We start from the raw sequence: 19,202 nt of genomic DNA on the forward strand, positions 1-19,202 counted from the left end.
ATTTAAATATCACAGCCCCTTCCCATATAGTCCCTGTAACCGCTCAGTTCAGAAAATGCCCCATACAAGAAGATCTCCTTAAAACCCATGGGGCCTTCATTGGGGTTTGGCTACCATGCTTATTGCTTTTTTTTACCTATTCAAAAGTCTAAAACTTAGAGATAATTATCCTGATACATTCATATTTCATGTGTCAAAATCCTGTATGTTTTAAATTTATAATCTATATCCTAATATATATTAAATATGTATAGTGTTATGTTGCATTGTATGCCTCAAGTCTACATATTTACATCATGTATGCACACAAATCATGTACATTAAATCTATTTTCCCACATGTTATCATCAAAGAGATTTAATGATCAAAATTGCTAATACTAGATTTTACATTAGAAATACATCCATTTTGCAAAAAATTGTATTCCAAAGAGCAGTACTTGCCAGGAAGTACCAATGGCCATCTCTTGAAAAATGCATATTGTAGGAAATTAGCTTGAATGATGCCAAGGACCAACAACTTAAAAACATATTACAGGACTGCTAACAGTCTTGTATGCAACACATGCTAAGGCCACTTAAAATTATGATATATTTATAGAGGTACCAAGCTTATTTAAAATCATAGGCCATCTCCAGGTGAGTGTTTCGATTCCAGAACTAGAATTTGATGACGCATATTTTAGGAAATACCAAAGTGATCAATTTTGTAGTTTGCAGCTGAAGATACTTACTGTACAAGCACCTGTGTCAATAATGCTTAAGTTCCTGTTTCCGAGTTACTGTTTCTACATCTTGATGCACTCCCAGGAATAATCTAGTACTAACCAAGTGTTCAGTAACCAACTACTGTAAAAGTTAGTCAAGATAATTGAGGGAATTTGTACAGTTTGTCAAGTCTTTATTGATCTTGAAATAAATGTTAGTACAAGGAGAAGACATACATGTAACCAACATTTTCACAGCATTTGTTCCAGAAACTCTAAGGCTATAACCCTCAGACTATAAATGTCTCTGAAATTTTCGCCCTGTTCAAAATTTTCCTCCAACCTACATCAACCCACCCATTCACACATAACTTTCAGAATTCAGATAAGTTGTGCATGTGTTTTAACAAACTGCTGCTCAAAACTGCATTCAATAAACTATCATCTCCTTCCTTCTTGATCTCCTTTAAGTATTCTGCCTCTCTAACCTGTTATGTTTCACAGGCTCTATAAATGAACATGCCACAGCTTATGATGATGATTAGTGTTCAATGTGTAAAAATGTGGATACTAATTATTACCCAAGTTACCATAGCTGACTGCCATTCACATTTACTCTTGTGCTACAGAGCCCTGGAGCTTAACCAACATCACATCAGTTACCAAGTTCTCATGTGTCCATCAGGGTCTTGCCTCCAGTAGATGCTACCCTGGTTTGTTTCGTGAGAATGATCCCATGTCAAGGGAGTGTCTTCATACCATTGTATCCCAAAACTGATGGGCCAAAGTCATGCTTTGTTGCTCAGAGCCTTCAGTAGTCTAAACTCGTGTTCTCCTTCATCAATATTGAATGAATCCTAAATCAGGACTCCTGTGTGCTTCCAGTGCCTTACAGGGAAGTTTTCACTCTTTCCATTCTCATGTTCAGAAACTTTTCACTCTGGATCATGGACAGAATCTTTTCACTCTGGATCATGGACACTAAACTAGAGGACACATCTGAGTGACTGATGCTGTGATTGTAATTATATCCCACTAACTTGTTCCTGTGGGACTGGAGGCACAGTTCCCCCACTCAACCCCTCCATCAGAATGTCCTCTCTTCTAAATTACTTTCTTTTGCACTGAGTTCCATAGGGTATCACATATTTTAGGCATTGAGGAGTGTATCCCATAAGACTGTGAGACATATTCAGATAGTCTACATTTTTGGATGCTAACAGTTGGCAAGAAAAATTTACTTAAACATTAAATTGCATTGTCTGCCCTGATACTTTTTTTTTCTGCTTTCAGTTGAATTAAATAGTGTGACCTAGGTTGGAATGTAAGGTTGGAAGCAGATTTTGAAGACTGATTTTTTTTCCCCTGTCAGTTGTAAGTCTAAGCTCTTTAAAGAGATTTTAAGAAAGGGAGGGGCAGATGCCTTTAAGAAGAGAAAAAGACTGAGAATCAACAAAGTGTCCTTCAAGCTAAGGGAAACGATAATGGTTTCTGAGATCCATGAGGATTTGGGCTTTAAGAACTACTTTCTACTAACAGTGTGGTGGCAAATTTACAGGAAAAGAAGTAAACTGAACTCCAGGCACTGGAGCTTAAAGTCATAGAAACAGTTCTTATCCTATGTGATATGGGATATTCCAAATTTTAAAGGCTATGTAGGCATGGATAGAAGTCCTTCAGGGATAACTACAGTGAGCCAAGTATTGGATCCCGTTATAAATCCCAAAAGCACATGAAACAAACATGAAACTAAACTAATGATATTATATCAAACTCAGAATCTTATGCATAGCAAGTGAAACAATCAATAAAGTGAAGAGACACCTGACAGAATGTGAGAAAATATTTGAAAACTACTAATCTGACAAATGATTAATATCCAGAAATCCAGAATATATCAGCAGCTCAGAAAACTGAACACAAAAAAAAAAAACTAAAAAAAAAAATCTATTTAAGAAATGGGCAAAGGACCTGAACAGACAGTTCTTAAAAGTAGAGACACACGTGGCCAACAAATATATAAAAAAATACTCAATGTCACTAGCCACAAGGGGAATGCTAATCAAAATCACAAATGAGACATCACCTCACCCCTGTCAGAATGGCTAACATCCAAAACACGGTAACAAATGCTAGTGAGGGTGTGAACAAAGGGGAACACTTATACACTGTGGATGGGAATGTAAATTCAGCCACTGTGGAAACGGTGTGGAAGTTTCTTAAAAAACTATAAATAGTCTTGCCTTATGATCCAGCTATCCCACTACTGGGACATGAACACAGTTTGTGAAAGAGATACCTGCACCACCACTATGTTCATAGTAGCACAGTTCACAATAGCTAAAATTTGGAATCAACCAAGATGTCTATCATCAGATGAATGGATGAAGAAAATGCAATGTAGATACTAAATTCATTTTGAGCAAAATGGATGGAGCTGGGACACCTTATTGAGTGAAATAAATGAGACACAGAGAGGCAAATAGTGCATGTTCTTCCTATACGTGCTCCAATAAATAATAATTTTAAAAAACTCAGTCTGAACACAGAATACTGATTACTAGAGGCTGGGAAGGGTGGGAGGGAATAATGGACCTTGGATGAAACAAAATAGGGGAACCTGGTTGTGGTTCATCGTGACAAATGTACTAATATGAAATGTTAATGGGGAAATGGAGTGAGTCACAATCTTTGCTTTACAAATCTAAAACTATTCTGAAATAAAATGTTTTTTCAAAGTGAAGATCCTGGGAAATAGGTCCAGCAAATGACATTTAATAGATAAAAATTTCATGAAGCAAGAACAGGAAATGAACATAAAGAACATTAGAAATTTTAAGAATAGATGAAATTAAGCTCTCTGTTGATTTAGGGGTTAGGAAACATTGAACATTATAATAGTTAATTATCATTGTGCTGATGACAGATTCATTTTTATTTAATATCAGTATCAAAAGGGATAGAAGCAACTATTCTTACCACGTGCATAACAGAAAATAAAATAAAACATGACTTTAGTGGGTTGATTGATGAACCCCAAAGATATATCCACCCAGAACCCAGGAATGTCCCTTAACTGGACCCGTGACCTTATTTGGAAAAAGAATCTTTTCGGAGATAGTTAAAAATGTTGAGAGCATCATGAAGAAGGGAGGGGTTAAATCCAGTAACAAGCTTCCTTCCAGGGAAAGTGAGAGAAGGCGGGCCCTTGAGGAGATTGACATGGGTAGGAGGCGGAGCTTGAGTGGTGCTGTCACAAACCAGGGGACTCCTGGAGCCAACAGAACCTGGAGAGGCAAGAACGATGCCCTCTCGGAGCCAACAGAGGACACCAACCAGGCCTACACCCTGCTTTTAAATTTCTTGCTCCAGTACTATGAAAGACTCCATTTCTATTGTTTCAAACCACTTAAGTTTGTGGTAATTTTTTATGGCAGCCATAGCAAATTCACAAACAAATAGTCTTAGGCAAGTATTTACCAATACAGTGTGTCATTTAAAACACAAGTGCATTAGAGTTGAAGAAACTGTTCGACAGGGAATGATTCTGGTTTTTCAACTAACTGAATAGTTTTTCCATGAACGAAACAAACAAACAAATTAAACAAATCATGAGAGCAAAATTGAAGGGGCCACCATCTTGCCAGGATGAGGGAAGGGAACACAGTCACAGCCCACTGATTGTCAAGGCTCCAAGACTTGTCTTCTGTGCTTTCAGAAAGCAAGGCAGCCATGCTGCTGTTTCTGCCTGAGCCTCCTCCCTCCCACTATCCAGAAGTTTCTGTGACTTCCCTGGGAAGCTGTGTTGCAGTGCATCGTATCTCTTGCCCAGCCCTGGGCAGGGACTGTGGAGCCCATGTTAGGGACCAAGACAGTAGAAAGAAAGGGAAGCAGTGAGAAGGGGGGAGCAAGATGTACCTGCCCTTCCCAGTATTTGTCCCCACTGCTGTCCCCATGGAGGGACACCTCTTCAGCCACTGCTCAGGTTGGGCCCACCTGGGCAGAGGGAGCAGACCTGGCTCCCTGCTGCTGGCCAATCTCACGGCTGGTGCCCCCTCCTTACCTCCTCTCACATACCATGTGTTTCCCCAGTTAATCACCTGTGAATCCTGTACCTACTACTGGTTTTGGGTTGTTAGTTTTGTTCTTGCTTTTAACTAAATAAAATTTTTTTAAAGATTTATTTATTTATTTGAAAGTTAGAGTTACACAGAGAGAAGAGAGGCAGAGAGAAGAGAGAGGTCTTCCATCTGATGGTTCACTCCTCAATTGGCCGCAATGGACAGAACTGTGCCAATCCGAAGCCAGGAGCCAGGAGATTCTTCTGGGTCTCCCACGTGGGTGCAGGGGCCCAACAACTTGGGCCATCTTCTACTGCTTTCCCAGGCCATACCAGAGAGCTTGATTGGAAGTGGAGCAGCTGGGTCTCGAACTGGTGCCCATATGGGATGCAGGGCAGGCGCTTCAGGCCAGGGCGTTAACCTGCTGCGCCACAGCGCTGGCCCCCATTGTTTAAATGTTTAGAAAAACTGATTGATGTCCTGAGACTGGGCCTCAGTCTACTTTCAATGAGCCAAACTTTCTTATAAGCAAGAGTTACACTATAAACAAGTATCAGATTTACTAGAATTTATTTTTCTCTGATTATTAGAGGATTCCATCCCTTGTACATGAAGTTCCCCTAGCGGACAAGTCAGCACATGCTTGATGGAATAAACATGCATCTTCACCCATTTAGTAACTCAGAATTTAGGCCACCATCGCTCTTTTGCTTTAAGTTCAGACAAAAATTCATTTCTATGAAGTGACCAGTGTACTCATGCCCATGTGAAATGGAATATGATCCAGTTATAAATCACATATAAATGCCCCACAAATAAAGCATCTACCATAAATTTAATTACTTGCGTGATTTATTCTGTTTTTATGAGACCGATACTTTAATAGTTTTTCTAAATCATAGAAACGCTAGATTATGTAACCACCATTAAAAAGAGTTAGTATTCTCATAAATAATGATGCCCACATTGAGAACCAGAGAAGGAGTAACGGGCTTGTCCTTCTGTGCTGTGTTTGCAGATTGTTTATCACTCTTAGGGATACATGGATGTCTTAATTACCTTTGTCATTTATTGGAAAGCTTTCTCCTGTGGACCTAAAGCTGATGGCCTACCAGCCGCCCAGCGTCCAAGCCCAAATGATTCAACTTCATATCCACAACCCAGAGCCACGAGTCCTCCCACCTCTTCTCTACTCTTATACTATAAAGACACTTAGGGTGTCCAAGGCTGCCGCACCCTGCTGTCCTCTTGCTTGGAAGTTAGGGACCTCTAAGCATTGCTACTCTACTTCCAAACAATTTGCCAAGGGTTGCTGTGTGCTGCTGTGCCTCACTGTGCCTGTACTCTTGTTAGCGGATGGGCTCCTTCATGTTACTCCAGTGACTGGTGGTCAGTAGCTGAGGGATCCGAAGGCAGCACCTTGGCTCACTGGAGAAAAATTAAATAATCCTGATTGCATAAGCATGCTGTCTACACAGGGGAGGCATTATGCTCTTTCTGTTCTTTAGAGCAGGACTATATTGCATTGATTCATTTCCAGTGATGCTTAGCACTGGGGCATGTGTTTATTCCCTAACCCCAAAGTCCACCAAAACTGGCCATCGATGTCTGGGGTAGAGTTCTTTGAACTCTAGACTGATATTTCTTCATTTTGCTTTACTTCTTTTTTTTTTTTTTTTTTTTTTGACAGGCAGAGTTAGACAGTGAGAGAGAGAGACAGAGAGAAAGGTCTTCCTTTGCCGTTGGTTCACCCTCCAATGGCCACCACGGCTGGCGCGTTGCAGCCAGCACACCGCGCAGATCCCATGGCAGGAGCCAGGTACTTCTCCTGGTCTCCCATGGGGTGCAGGGCCCAAGCACTTGGGCCATCCTCCACTGAACTCCCTGGCCACAGCAGAGAGCTGGCCTGGAAGAGGAGCAACTGGGACAGAATCCGGCGCCCCGACTGGGACTAGAACCCGGTGTGCCGGCGCCGCAAGGCGGAGGATTAGCCTAGTGAGCCACGGCGCTGGCCGTCTACTTCTTTTTTTTAAGACTCATTTACTTTTTGAAAGGCAGAGTCATACAGAGGCAGAGAGAGAGAGAGAGAGAGAGAGAAGAGAAAGGGAGAGAGAGGGAGAGAGAGGTCTTCCAGTCACTGTTTTACTCCCCTAGATGGCCGCAATGGTTAGAGTTGTGCCGATCCAAAGCCAGGAACTAGGAACTTCCTCCGGGTCTCCCAAGCGGGTGCAGGAACCCAAGCGCTTGGGCTATCTTCCACTGCTTTCCCAGGCCACAGCAGAGAGCTGGATTGGAAGTGGAACAACTGGAACTTGAACCAGCGCCAATATGCGATGCCGGCACCACAGGTGGCAGCTTTTACCCGCTATGCCGTGGTGCTGGCCCCATGCTCCCAACTTCATTTTGCTTCCGTCGGGTCCCTGATTCACTTGTTTTGCATTATGTTTCCTTTTCTTAATTTATGCTAATTTGTTTCATTGACTGGCTTCAAATTATTTGTTGTGAAAAAAATCTACAAAAATGATTTTTCTGTGATTCTCAAACGGAGACGAGGCACATGGGTCTCCCAGCTTCCCAGGCCGTAAGTCAGAGGCACTGGTGAGCCTGTGCAGTGTGGAGCAGGCTGAGGCTTCGGAGGGGAGCTGGCACAAGGGGTACTGTACCTGACAGTGCACTCCAGGGCTCTTCATCAGCTGCCGTTTAAAAATGTGTGTGTGTTACGGGGACCTGCTCACCAACAAAGCCTTCTTGCTGCCTTTTGTGAAAAATGTAATACTTCAGATTTGCGTTCTTATAGAAAAGTAACAAAAATATTGGATCATCAGTTGGTCTCTACATTTTAAGTGAAACATTTGGTACTCTGAAAAAAAAAAAAAAACTGAAATGACCCTGAAATCTGTGGTTTTGAAAAACACTTAGGTATACTGTTTCAAGGAACAATTTGACCTTCACAAGAGTAAGAGGCCTTATTATTTTTTTTTTTTTTGGTTTTTCTTTTATGTTTCATTTTGATGATAGCAATTTTTTTGTAGTACAATGTGTCTCTTGAATGTGACCTAACTAGTAATAAGTCAAAGGAAAAAAGAAATCTTTGTATGGATTCAAAATGGTCATGCTTTACAAAAGAGGAATAAGCCTTATTCTCTCTGTTGTTTCATTTTTATTTTTGCATTTCCACAGGTTTTCCTAAGTGACATTGCAAGTGCATTTTGTTTACAATCATCAGGATGTGTTGATTGAAAAGAAAATAATCCACTCATGAGTCTTTGGCTATTTTATAGGGCACCATATGGGCTGGGATTGGGCATTAGTAGAACAGAACAGGCTATTATGTCTGTCAGTGTTTTCAAAGCTGTCACAGTGTCCTCTAAACAAATAAATTTTTAAGTATTTATTTATTTGAAAGACAAAGCTACAGACAGAGAGAGAGAGCTCTAGAGATCTTCCAACCACTGTTTCATTTTCCAAAAGGCCTCAACAGCTAGGGCTAGTCCATACTGAAGCCAAGAGCCTGGAATTCCATATGGGTCTCCCACATGGGTGGCAGGGCCCAAACACTTGGTCCATCTTCTGCTGATTTCCCAGACCCCTTAGTAGGGAACTGGGCTGGACGTGGGATAGCCAGGTTTCATATGGGATACTGGCCTTGCAACTGTTACCTTAACCCACGGTGCTACAACAGTAGCCTCAATAAGTGAAATTTTAAAAGGTGGAAACATGGAATTAAAAGATAAAAATAAAATAAATATAAACTTTATTTCTTGGCATTAGCTTCATGAAGTTGAAGACACTTTTAGAAGGGTTGATGGTAGTCCTTTTGTCTGTCCTTAAAGAACTGAAGGTCCTGGGAGTTTAACCAGGTCAATGGAGTGATTTTTCATATTATTAACTGAAGAAAATGGGGGAACTTTTAAAGATTTTTTTAAGTACAGGAAACATTGGCCAAAAGGAGGCAAATCAGGCCTGTAGCGTGGGCGCCTAATGATGTTCCATCAAATATCTCATAAAACTGCACTTTTGGATGAAGAAAATGAGCAGGAACCATGGCATGGTGGAGAAGGCCTCTGGTGAAGATCCCCTATGCATTTCTCTGCCAAGTGTTGGCTACCACTGTCAGAATACTGTTATACTATCATTTTCTGACATTCTGGAGTGCCAACAAACAAAATGGTTTGAGCATCCAAAAAGCCTGTGGCCTTGACCCTTGGTCCCGGCAGGTCCACGTCTGCTCTGACTGGACCACTCCCCGTCTTCTTCATAGCTGTCGCTTTGACTGTGGTTTGTCTTCAGGATCATACTAGTGAAGTCATGGTCCATCTCTGACTTCTACTCTTCACACAAATGCTTCGGGATCTTCATCCCTCATCTTTGAAATTACTGTGGGATAGTCTGCCCTTGTCTTCTGTTGATATGGAGCACGAGATTTGTAACCCGTAAAAGAGAAACCGTTATAATATGTTTCCAGACAGAGTTTGTAAAAGTTGAACCAACTGAGGTTTCTGTGGTGTTAGCTACTATTTCTTCTGTTAACTGTTTATCTTTTTTGATAAGGGCACAAAGAAAATTATCATTTTTTCCTCACAAGTAGATGTGAATAGTCTTTCACTACAGCCTTTAACTTCAACATCATCGCACCCCTTCTTAAAAGGAGTGAACCGTTGGTAAACTGTTGATTTCTTTGGAGTACTGGCTCAGAAACTTTTTTTGTAAACCATCAATGATTTCACCATGTTTCTATCCAGGCTGTAATCATCAATTTGATGTTTGATCTCCCTTCAATTTTAGTAGAATTCATGTTGCTCTGATAGGGATTTTTTTAAAATTGATTTGTTACCCTTTTTAGTGCCTCAGAGTAAATCCTGCTCATACGTGTTAAAACAAAATAGTATCGATTTATTTGAATGCTTAAAGATTGAAATCCAGGCATGTTTTTTTTTTTCCATCAGCTTTTTGTGGCCCCCTTACATACTACAACTGCTCCTAGGTATCTGTGGGGCACTGGCTCTACGACCAGCAATAATACTCAAGTTGCTTAAATAAAATGGAGTACTACTTCAGTGTAACCTACACACATTCTCAATATACTTTAAATCATCTCTAGATTATTTATTATATTAATACAATGTAAATTCTAATAAGCTGTTACTATAATATGTTTAGGAATAATAACAAGATAAAAAGGTCTGTACTTTTTCAGTACTGGTGCAATTTTTTAAAATATTTTCAATCCAATATTGGTTGAATCCACAGATGTGGAGCCCATGGACATGAGACCCAATTCTATCCATGTGTTTATTTTTGTATTTTATAATATTTATGATTAGAAAGGTAGGGGCAAGTGATTAAGAGTTAGGTCCCACCAAGGTCATCATAGAAAATGTTAGTTAAAGCAGATAGTATATGGACATAAAATATGCTCCAATATGATGAAGATTTAAAGCCTAAGGTACTCATCTTGGTCAATGGGAGATAAGAAGTCCCTAGTCCCCGGGAATTTAGATAAATAAGAATTCTTAAGTCTAGTGGGAGTAGGGCTAAAGGTCAGGAGCAGTAGTTCACAACTCAAAAGGGCTTTAGCCTTAGCTTCAGTCATGAAATCCAGGCAGGAAAAGGTCTTGTTGTAAAGAATTGTGGCACCAACAAGGGTGGCCAAGGGAAGCTTGCTACCTTGGGAGGAATGCTCAGTGATTCTTTGCATAGCAGTTTCTTAGGGCAAGAAGAGCGGAAGTGCCAGTAGAAGAACCAATCAAATACCATCGTTGTATTCATTTATGGTTGCAGTGAGTGGCTATTTCCTAATCTGTATAGCAATATATAGGGCCCAGGTGTAGGGGTCACACCTGGATATGAAATTTGACTTTATTACTTACAACTATTAAACAAAACAAGATAATCCTTCTGAGGAATAATTTCCTAAAATATACATGGTGCCTAATGCTTGGTGTTACTAGGGTTATATATCGATATAATGTATTTAAAGACTTGGCAAATTGCCTGACATATAATAACCCCTCAAAAATAATTAAACTACCAGATGTCTGAATAGTATTACTATCTTACATGAGAAATATGAGGATCAATGATCAGGGACCTTGCTCAAGTCATCTAAGTTCCACAGATGTTCTCCACTTAGGATGGGTTTGATAAACCCATCACAAATTGAAAATATCTTAAGTTGAAAATGCTCTTGGCTAGCGCCACGGCTCAATAGGCTAATCCTCCACCTGCGGCGCCAGCACACTGGGTTCTAGTCCTGGTTGTGGTGCTGGATTCTGTCCTGGTTGCCCCTCTTCCAGTCCAGCTCTCTGCTGTGGCCCGGGGAAGGCAGTGGAGGATGGCCCGAGTACCTGGGCCCTGCATCTGCATGGGAGACGAGGAGAAGCACCTGGCTCCTGGCTTCGGATCAGCACGGTGCGCCGGCCGTAGCACACTGGCCACAGTGGCCATTGGGGGGTGAACCAACGGAAAAGGAAGACCTTTCTCTCTGTCTCTCCCACTGTCCACTCTGCCTGTCAAAAAAAAATGCTCTTAATAAATCTAATTGTCAAACATCAAAGTTTAGCTTTACCTACCTCAAATGTGGTCAGATTATTAACAGTAGTCTACAATGAGCAAAATCATCTCACACAAAGTCTGTTTCATAAAAAAAGTTGAGTATCTCCTATACAATATTGAATACCGTACTGAAAGTGAAGACAGAATGATCATATGGGTGTGATTTTACACCATCATAAAGTCAAAAAAATTGTAGGTTAAACCGTTATGCATTGTGAATCTTCTGTATTTGTCAGACTAGTATATTAGTCAGATTTGTCTAATTCCAAAGTGTCTACACTTTCAACTAAATCAAACTGATGTGAGTATAATTTAGCCCAAATTCAGAGACTGTAGGGAAGAATGAGTTCATCCTCAGCAGTATCAGTCACATGGCTACTTTTTAATGATGAGTAAATCTCCCTAAAACAAGATCTACTGTCACTTGATGCCAAGGTGGGTAATAAAAACTTCAGTATCTTCCAAGTTTTACTTGATTTACATATTCAAGTGACTTTAAATAATCTGCAGCATGTGGTGCTTCTCTTTCAAGAATAAGATTATATATGTCTTGGATCATACGCATAAGCTAAGTGCTTTTGTCACGTTCACCCGATGAGATAAGGGTGAAGGGGCTTGTTTCCAACATATTAAAATCACTTTTACAAAAGCCAAGCAAAGACCTATCACTGAGGCCTCTCAATAGTTTGTATGCATATTTAAAAATAATTGCCCAATATATTTCCCTCTTCACTTACTGCCACTGGCTACTTTTCTGACTAAGTGTGACAGTCGCAGAAAGTAAATACAGAATATGGAGGTAGGCAGTGATAAGTGGGTTACACATTTCTTAAACTCTGGCCAGAACTCATTGGTATAAACTTCTCAGGAGATGGTATGGAATTAGTGGTTTCCACCTAGAGACTAATATTTGCCTATTGTTCAGGTACAAATCACTCCAATAGCCACAAAAGGAATTTTCTGTGTAAAAATTACAGCAAGACAGCAGGTCTTATAGTTCTTTGAATTCTTATTTTGATTTATGATGAGAAAAAATAAGACAATACAAAAATGCTGGGCTAGTCAGAAACCAGTGAAGTGAGATCAAGACTAACACTTTGTTCTGATCAGTGGAAGGTCAGAACTAATCCTCTCTCTCACCCTCATTTTGAGACCATCAGAGTGCACTTTTGCAGGGAATGATGAATTGGGGGTTGTCTTAGCTTGCTAGGTGCTATAGATCTCATTTATTTTATTTTACAAGTCATTTGGCACAATGGTAATAATGACAATGAAATTGGATTCTTGCTACTTAAAAAGGACCTTCTATTTTGTGGATAAATACCTCGGCCCATATATTAGTTGTCAGAGGAAAGTCATTATCCAGGTGCCACCCCTCGCTACGATAGCTTTAGTCATCTAGAGGCATGGCAAGGTCCATTCAGAGGCAGGATCAGGAAAATGCCTATGTGGTCCTTTTATAAACTTGAAAATTATCTCTTTCATCAGAATACAAGGTCTATTTACAGTAAAAGAAGCCATGATTTTCCATGAAAGAATCATTTCTTCCTTTTAAAACTCAACCCCATGCTCCTATGCAATCTTTCGATGAGCAAATAGTCTGCTATTAGATATAAGATAGTTACTCATTCATGTGAATTGTGTTATCGCCTCTAGGATCAGCCAGCAAGGCTTTTGAGTGACATGAAGAAAGTGCATGTGTCTTATCTCTTTACATCAGACATAATATCCAGTGTACTCTTACACACATGCTTAATGATTTTGGGTACAAATAAATGTTTGGTTTGAAGATACATTGAAGAACAAACAGTAAATACCCAAATTCTAGATATAGTGGGATGGGGAATGTTGATGGCACATGAAGAAAGAATAATTTTGGAGAGCAGAGTCATATCCAAGGCACTGTTAAGATTGGTAGAAGCAGAATAAATACATAGTGCGCCTGGATAGGTGAGAAGGGGCTTTACTAAAAGGAAAATCAGAGGCATGGGGAGGGAATGTAGGAAAAACATCCAAGACAAAAGTCAAAGTTGAATCCCAACAGAAAAAATATATAAAATCATGCAAACTGAAGCCTCTCTAGCAATCAACTCCAAACTGACTGTTTCAAACACATGTGTCTCCTTTCTAACCTGATCCCACGGTGCTAGTCGAATTGGATTATTTTCAAAAGTATCACTTCTAAGTTTCCCGATGAAACTTAGACGCTGAACACATTCTGTCCCCTTGAAGTAAATGCGCTTTCCATGGTTCACTAAGTCAGCGTGTCTTGAGCATAATTCAACTCTAGCCTCTTGCACATCTAAGAACCAAGCCACGAATTACTGAAAGACATCACTGTTCTTGGTTATTGTGGAATTTGATAAAGCTATGTTTTCTTAAGGATAAAAGCTATTTTTATAAATGAGTTTGCTCAATTCAGATCTGGTTCTTCTAAGAGCCAATTTCAAGGTCTCTAATTTATTTAACGAATGCTGTCATTTAAAGTGTGTTGAAATACAACTTTGATCACACACACACACACACACACATAATGACAAAAAACAGAATGTTAAATCTCCTAGTTGCCATTGCTAGTTCTAAAGAGTTAGTATCTCAGAGATGGCTGTTGTTAATATTTAGTGTCAAACAAAATGTGTTTTTCCTAAAGGCATTGAAATGTAGTAGAAGCTGGCCAACTGGGGTATCGCTGCTTAATGCTCAAATAATTCCATGCCCCATCTTCCAACAGAGACATAGAATCTCAAGACACCTAATGATGCTAATGTGCCCCGAAACCATGAGAGGCTACAGCACCACAAAGCTGAGACATTTCAAATCCATGTTCTGCAAAGAATATGCTTACAGGTGAAAATACTTATAATTCCAGAAAAACAGTATTTGTCCCTATGAAATTGAGAAATAATATTTTTCTTTCCAAATTGAACTCCTAATTCTACTTCTCACATTATTCCATTTATTTTTACCCTACTCTTGACAGACATGTAATAATATGTCTGTTGATTGAAACAGCATTCCATGTCTTATCATCAGTAAGGCTATATCTGAAAAAGCAAGTGTTAGCCCAAAGACCGCACTGATTCCCTATTGGTTGATTCCTCAAGTATGTGTTGAGTGTGCACTTTGTGTCATACACTGTTCTGTATGCTGGTGCAAAAGATGGATAAGGACTTTGTGTCAAAGGGCCTTACACGCAATTGGAGAAAGATAACTATTACAGAACTGTACCAAAAATAAAAAAAAATACAAGTTTTGAGAGGGATGATGCTAGCAAGAAAAAAGAAGCAACATGTCAGGATAGAGAGAAAGATGGATGCGGGTGGTGAAGGAAAGAGTTTTGATGACAATTTTCCCCATCAGTGGAGCGCTAGTTTTAGGAAGAGGTAAACCTAAGATCTCAAGTGATAATACTATATGTCCACAGAGTAGCAAGAGGAGAAATGAGCTCCCATCATCAAGGATGCAAAAGACCGTGTGGTGGGAGTGGATAGAACAAGAAGGAAAATGTAGGAGGTGAATTGGAGAGAAAAGGACATGTGATTGGGAAAGACCAAGTAGAGCCTTGCAGGAACTTGGATTGATTTAGAGGATATGATTTGGATATTCAAAAAAATTACTCTGGTGCTGCTGGGAAGTGGTCTTTTGGGGCCATGGGTTGAATCAAGGAGACTAGTTATTCTACATCCTGAAACTATAGTTGCAAGCGTTGCTTCTTAATTTTTCTTCTTTGGTGCACAGTTGCTGTGGTTCTACCTGACTCTCTCTGTGGAGGAAGGGAGCTCAGCCTGCATATCTTACTAGCTTTATGTAAAGATGACAGGGATGAGTGAAGGTGCTCTTTCCAGTTACATTTCACATAAGCTTTGTGTATGATTTCAAAACACGAATAACAGACGACAACATTTATGTTTATAGCTCCAACGTTTGAGGGTGGTAGAGTAAAAATAGCCTAAGGCTCGGGGTCAAATTCAGTCTGTTCTCTGCCACTTAGGAGTTGCACAGTTTATTAAAAATATTTTAAATTGTCATGCAATATTTGTACATATTTAGTGGAAAGTCAGTTAGCATACCTGATTAAAGTGATTATTTCCAGCACAGGATCAAGTGAGACAATGCCTCTGACCATATTTTATGAACTTCAAAGTTCTATGTAACTGTTGGGCATTTTGATTAATGAGCATCCAGACTGGCTTCCGCATTTTGTAGCATAGAGATGAAAATATATTAAGGTTCACTGTTGCACACATAATGGGGCCTCCAGGCTCCTACTCCCATCATGATCCTGGAATACCTCCTAAATCCCCAAAACAAGGAAAAAGTGGAGTTTGGAAAGGATAGAAGATGATAGTCACATTTAAATAAAGATTTGAATGATCTTTCAGTCCAGGGTTTGGCAAACGTTTGCAATATAGGGCCAGAAAGTAAATATTTTAGGCTTTGATGCCTTACAAATGTACTTCGAAAGGTACATGGAAAGTGGAATTAAAAGATCATGCACATTTTCTATGATTTTTGAAGTCCCCTAATAGAGTCTCCACTGCAGTTATTGAACTCTGCTGCTGTGCCATGTAAGCAGTGATGGCCCACACATGAAACAGGGAACATGTCTGTGTTCCACTGCAATGTTGTTCATGGACCCTGAAATGTGAATTTCATATAAGTTGCATGACTTAAAAATCCTATTTTTCTTTTGATCTTTTTCAGCCATTTAAAAATGTCAACACCATTCTTAGCTTGTGGGCCATATAAAAATAGGTACTGGGATGGATTTGGCCCACAGACCACAATTTGCCACCTCCTGAAGTGGTCCATCTCCTAGAATAACTGGGAAAGACAACCCTAAGAACTGCTATTATATCTCTTAGGGTGCCTAGAAAATATAGGATAATTAGAAGATTGCAGGGTGAGAATATCATCCAAATATCAAATACGAAAACATGCCTTATTATGCAGAGAATTTTTAAGAGGCTTTACTTATGTATGTAAAGAGGATGATTAGCAGACACCATGCCACACAAAACGAAGACTCACACTGGACCTCCACTGATAAGAGCATCCGACTGGATTAAGAAGTTTGCTAATTGACACATGTAAGTTTATCAAAGATAAATAGAGCTTCATTTGTAGAACACACAGGCTGTGTTGTTATGCACAGACGGACCAAGTTCACTGTTGCTAAGAATCCTGTCAGATTAAATCAACCTGCAGATATATAATTGTGACATCTTGTTCTCTTTGGTACAGTGCGTGCCGCTGGAGTCATTATCTCAAAGCTCTTTCACTCCAAGGAGCATCAGTGCTTAATTATATTCTTTCATGAGACCTCATTTGTAGACATCATCCTCTTTCAGAGTTGGCTTTGCTGAGAGAAAGTAGGTCATTCTTTTCAAGACTGTTCCCCAGTAGTACTGAACACTAAGCTTCTCAACAGAGTCCTTTCAAATAGAGCATCTTGTTGGAATCAGAACTTTATGTTCTTGCTTTAAGTTTTCAGCTGTAATTTGACAGATGAATTTATTCCCTGACTCCTGTAGGCTCTTATTGTTCACAACAAGGCCAGGAGCAGATGAGGGCCTGCATTCTGTGCAGTCCAGCAGGTGGGTTAACTTCTTCAATACAAAGTGGGAGAAACAATACTTTTTATGTTGAATCTGAATCATTTAAAATAATTTCTCAGTCTCCATGAAAAAAGGAACTGTAGTTAACGTGTGGTGTGAGGAATGTTGGAGACTAGAGGTTGACGAACCATAACCCATCAACAAAACCAGACCCATGGCTTGGTTTACGTGGGTGTTTTTGTATATCCCAACCTGGTTCATCTTTTAACATGTGCTCAATGAATATTTTCTAGTAATGGTGATAAAATTAATTAGTTACAACAGTGCCCTGTGGCCTGCAGAGTTTGAAGTATTTACTACTGGTCCTTCATAGGAAAACATTGCTCACCCCTGAAAAAAAAAACTGTCAAAATTGCAATGGTAAAAATACAAAAGTGCTAGAATCCATATTTTTTGATACTATTCAAGAAGGGTGTCAGAATTAAATCCAAACTAGCATGCTGTCTTTAACCACAAATGACACAGAGAGCCTAAAGTGATTTTGTTCCTCTTAATTAATATTATGCCATCTAGAATATTTTATATTCTACTGATATTTCAAAGAAAATGTAAAAAAAAGTGCTTTCTGGATATATACATGTGTGTTTGTGCACGTGCATGTGTCTAAGTATGTGTGCGTGTGTGTCATTATGCATGTTTAATAGAAACAAAATTTCTGAGTTTTTTTATTTGAAATGAGAGTATATTGATATTGTCAAACAGAATATACCCAACTGCACAGGTCTGACGGTTCCTTGATAAGCTTAAAACTTGGGAAGAGGAGATACTTCATATATCAGATATCCTGCAGACATTTGATTAAGAAGAAACCCATGTATTTTTCCTTATGTGAGACTTTTTTTTTTACTTTTTCAGAGTCTGTTTATTAGGAATAATGGTCCATATCTCCAAAAGTAGTGTTAGGGCCTCTGGCAAGAGCAATGATGTGGATACTGATGAGGTCATTTCATAGATAATTCTACAAGTTAGTCACCTGCTTTACCCTTTCTTAGAGTTGATGAACACATATTGCACTGCACTTAGAGAAAACAATAATCTGGTTTAATCGAATGTTGGATTCAGCATAGAAGCTACTTATCTTCCTTAACCAAATTAAGATGTACTTGTTTTCCTCCACATGCGTACAGCACTGAAAAGTACCGCCTACACTCTCTGCCAGTCAGCACACAGTTGGAAGTGGAATTTCATTTGGCACTTATTGAAGAGCAAGTTTTAAGCCTGGGTGCATATGAGATTTTTTTTTAGTTCTATGAATATATTTATAAAAAGGAACTTTTCCTAACTAGAATCCATTCACCAATGCCAAATTAAATATGATGAAATATAGCACAAGGAAATAAAGGAATATATATTTTCTAGAGATTCTGAATTTAGCATGTCTTTTTTTTCTTTTGAAAGACTGAAGTAGCAATGATGTCCATCAATTTAGCTCAATGAATACTTACTATTAATTATGACTTAGATATAAGGGTCTTCTGTTACATGAACAATATGTTAGTATTTGGGAGGGTAGCTGGATTTTTCTTCTGTTGACATCTGTTAAAAATGAGCTATGATATCATCAATCATATTAACTCCATGGTATTGTGTTATTCCTTGGGTGTTCCCAGATCTCATCTGACAACTTTTTCTAAGATTCAAACTATAAACACTTTCCCCAGAGACTGTTCTGTGAGGTACAGTTATAAATCCAGGGACTCGGACTTGATAAAAAATACATGCTTCTGTGCTCTCCTTTTTTCCAAACCATAAAATTGATTCTTCACTATAATTTCCTAGAAGTGTAAGAAATAAGTAGACTGACTAGAAACTGAAAATCTAAAGAAATATAGGTTTAATTACCCAAAACAATTTGGAAAAATTTATGGCACATTAAATATGTTCTAAAATGATATAAAACATTTAAGAAAATATCTATTATAAATTTGAGCAGAATGTAATAATCTGTACAATGACAACTAAAGTGATAAGCATGGGGATTTGATCACTTTATTAAAAGGCAATGAAGTATTTTATTGTCAAATTCTACTGATATTCCATTTATACAAGAAGGAACAGGAAAGAAAATAGTTTTGCCTAAAACAGTGACTTTGATAAGAAAGCCATATTTTCCTCATATTTACACAACTTCTATTTCTCATTTTGTGCATTTAACACAACCTAGGCGGTTAGAACAATTCAATTAAATGTCAGAGTGGTGTCTGTGTGTGTGTTTAGCCAACTTAATGCTTATTTATATTATATCCAACAAGGTAGCTTAAG

Source organism: Oryctolagus cuniculus, chromosome 5, assembly GCF_964237555.1.
Source record: "Oryctolagus cuniculus chromosome 5, mOryCun1.1, whole genome shotgun sequence".
In the NCBI taxonomy this organism is placed as follows: domain Eukaryota; kingdom Metazoa; phylum Chordata; class Mammalia; order Lagomorpha; family Leporidae; genus Oryctolagus; species Oryctolagus cuniculus.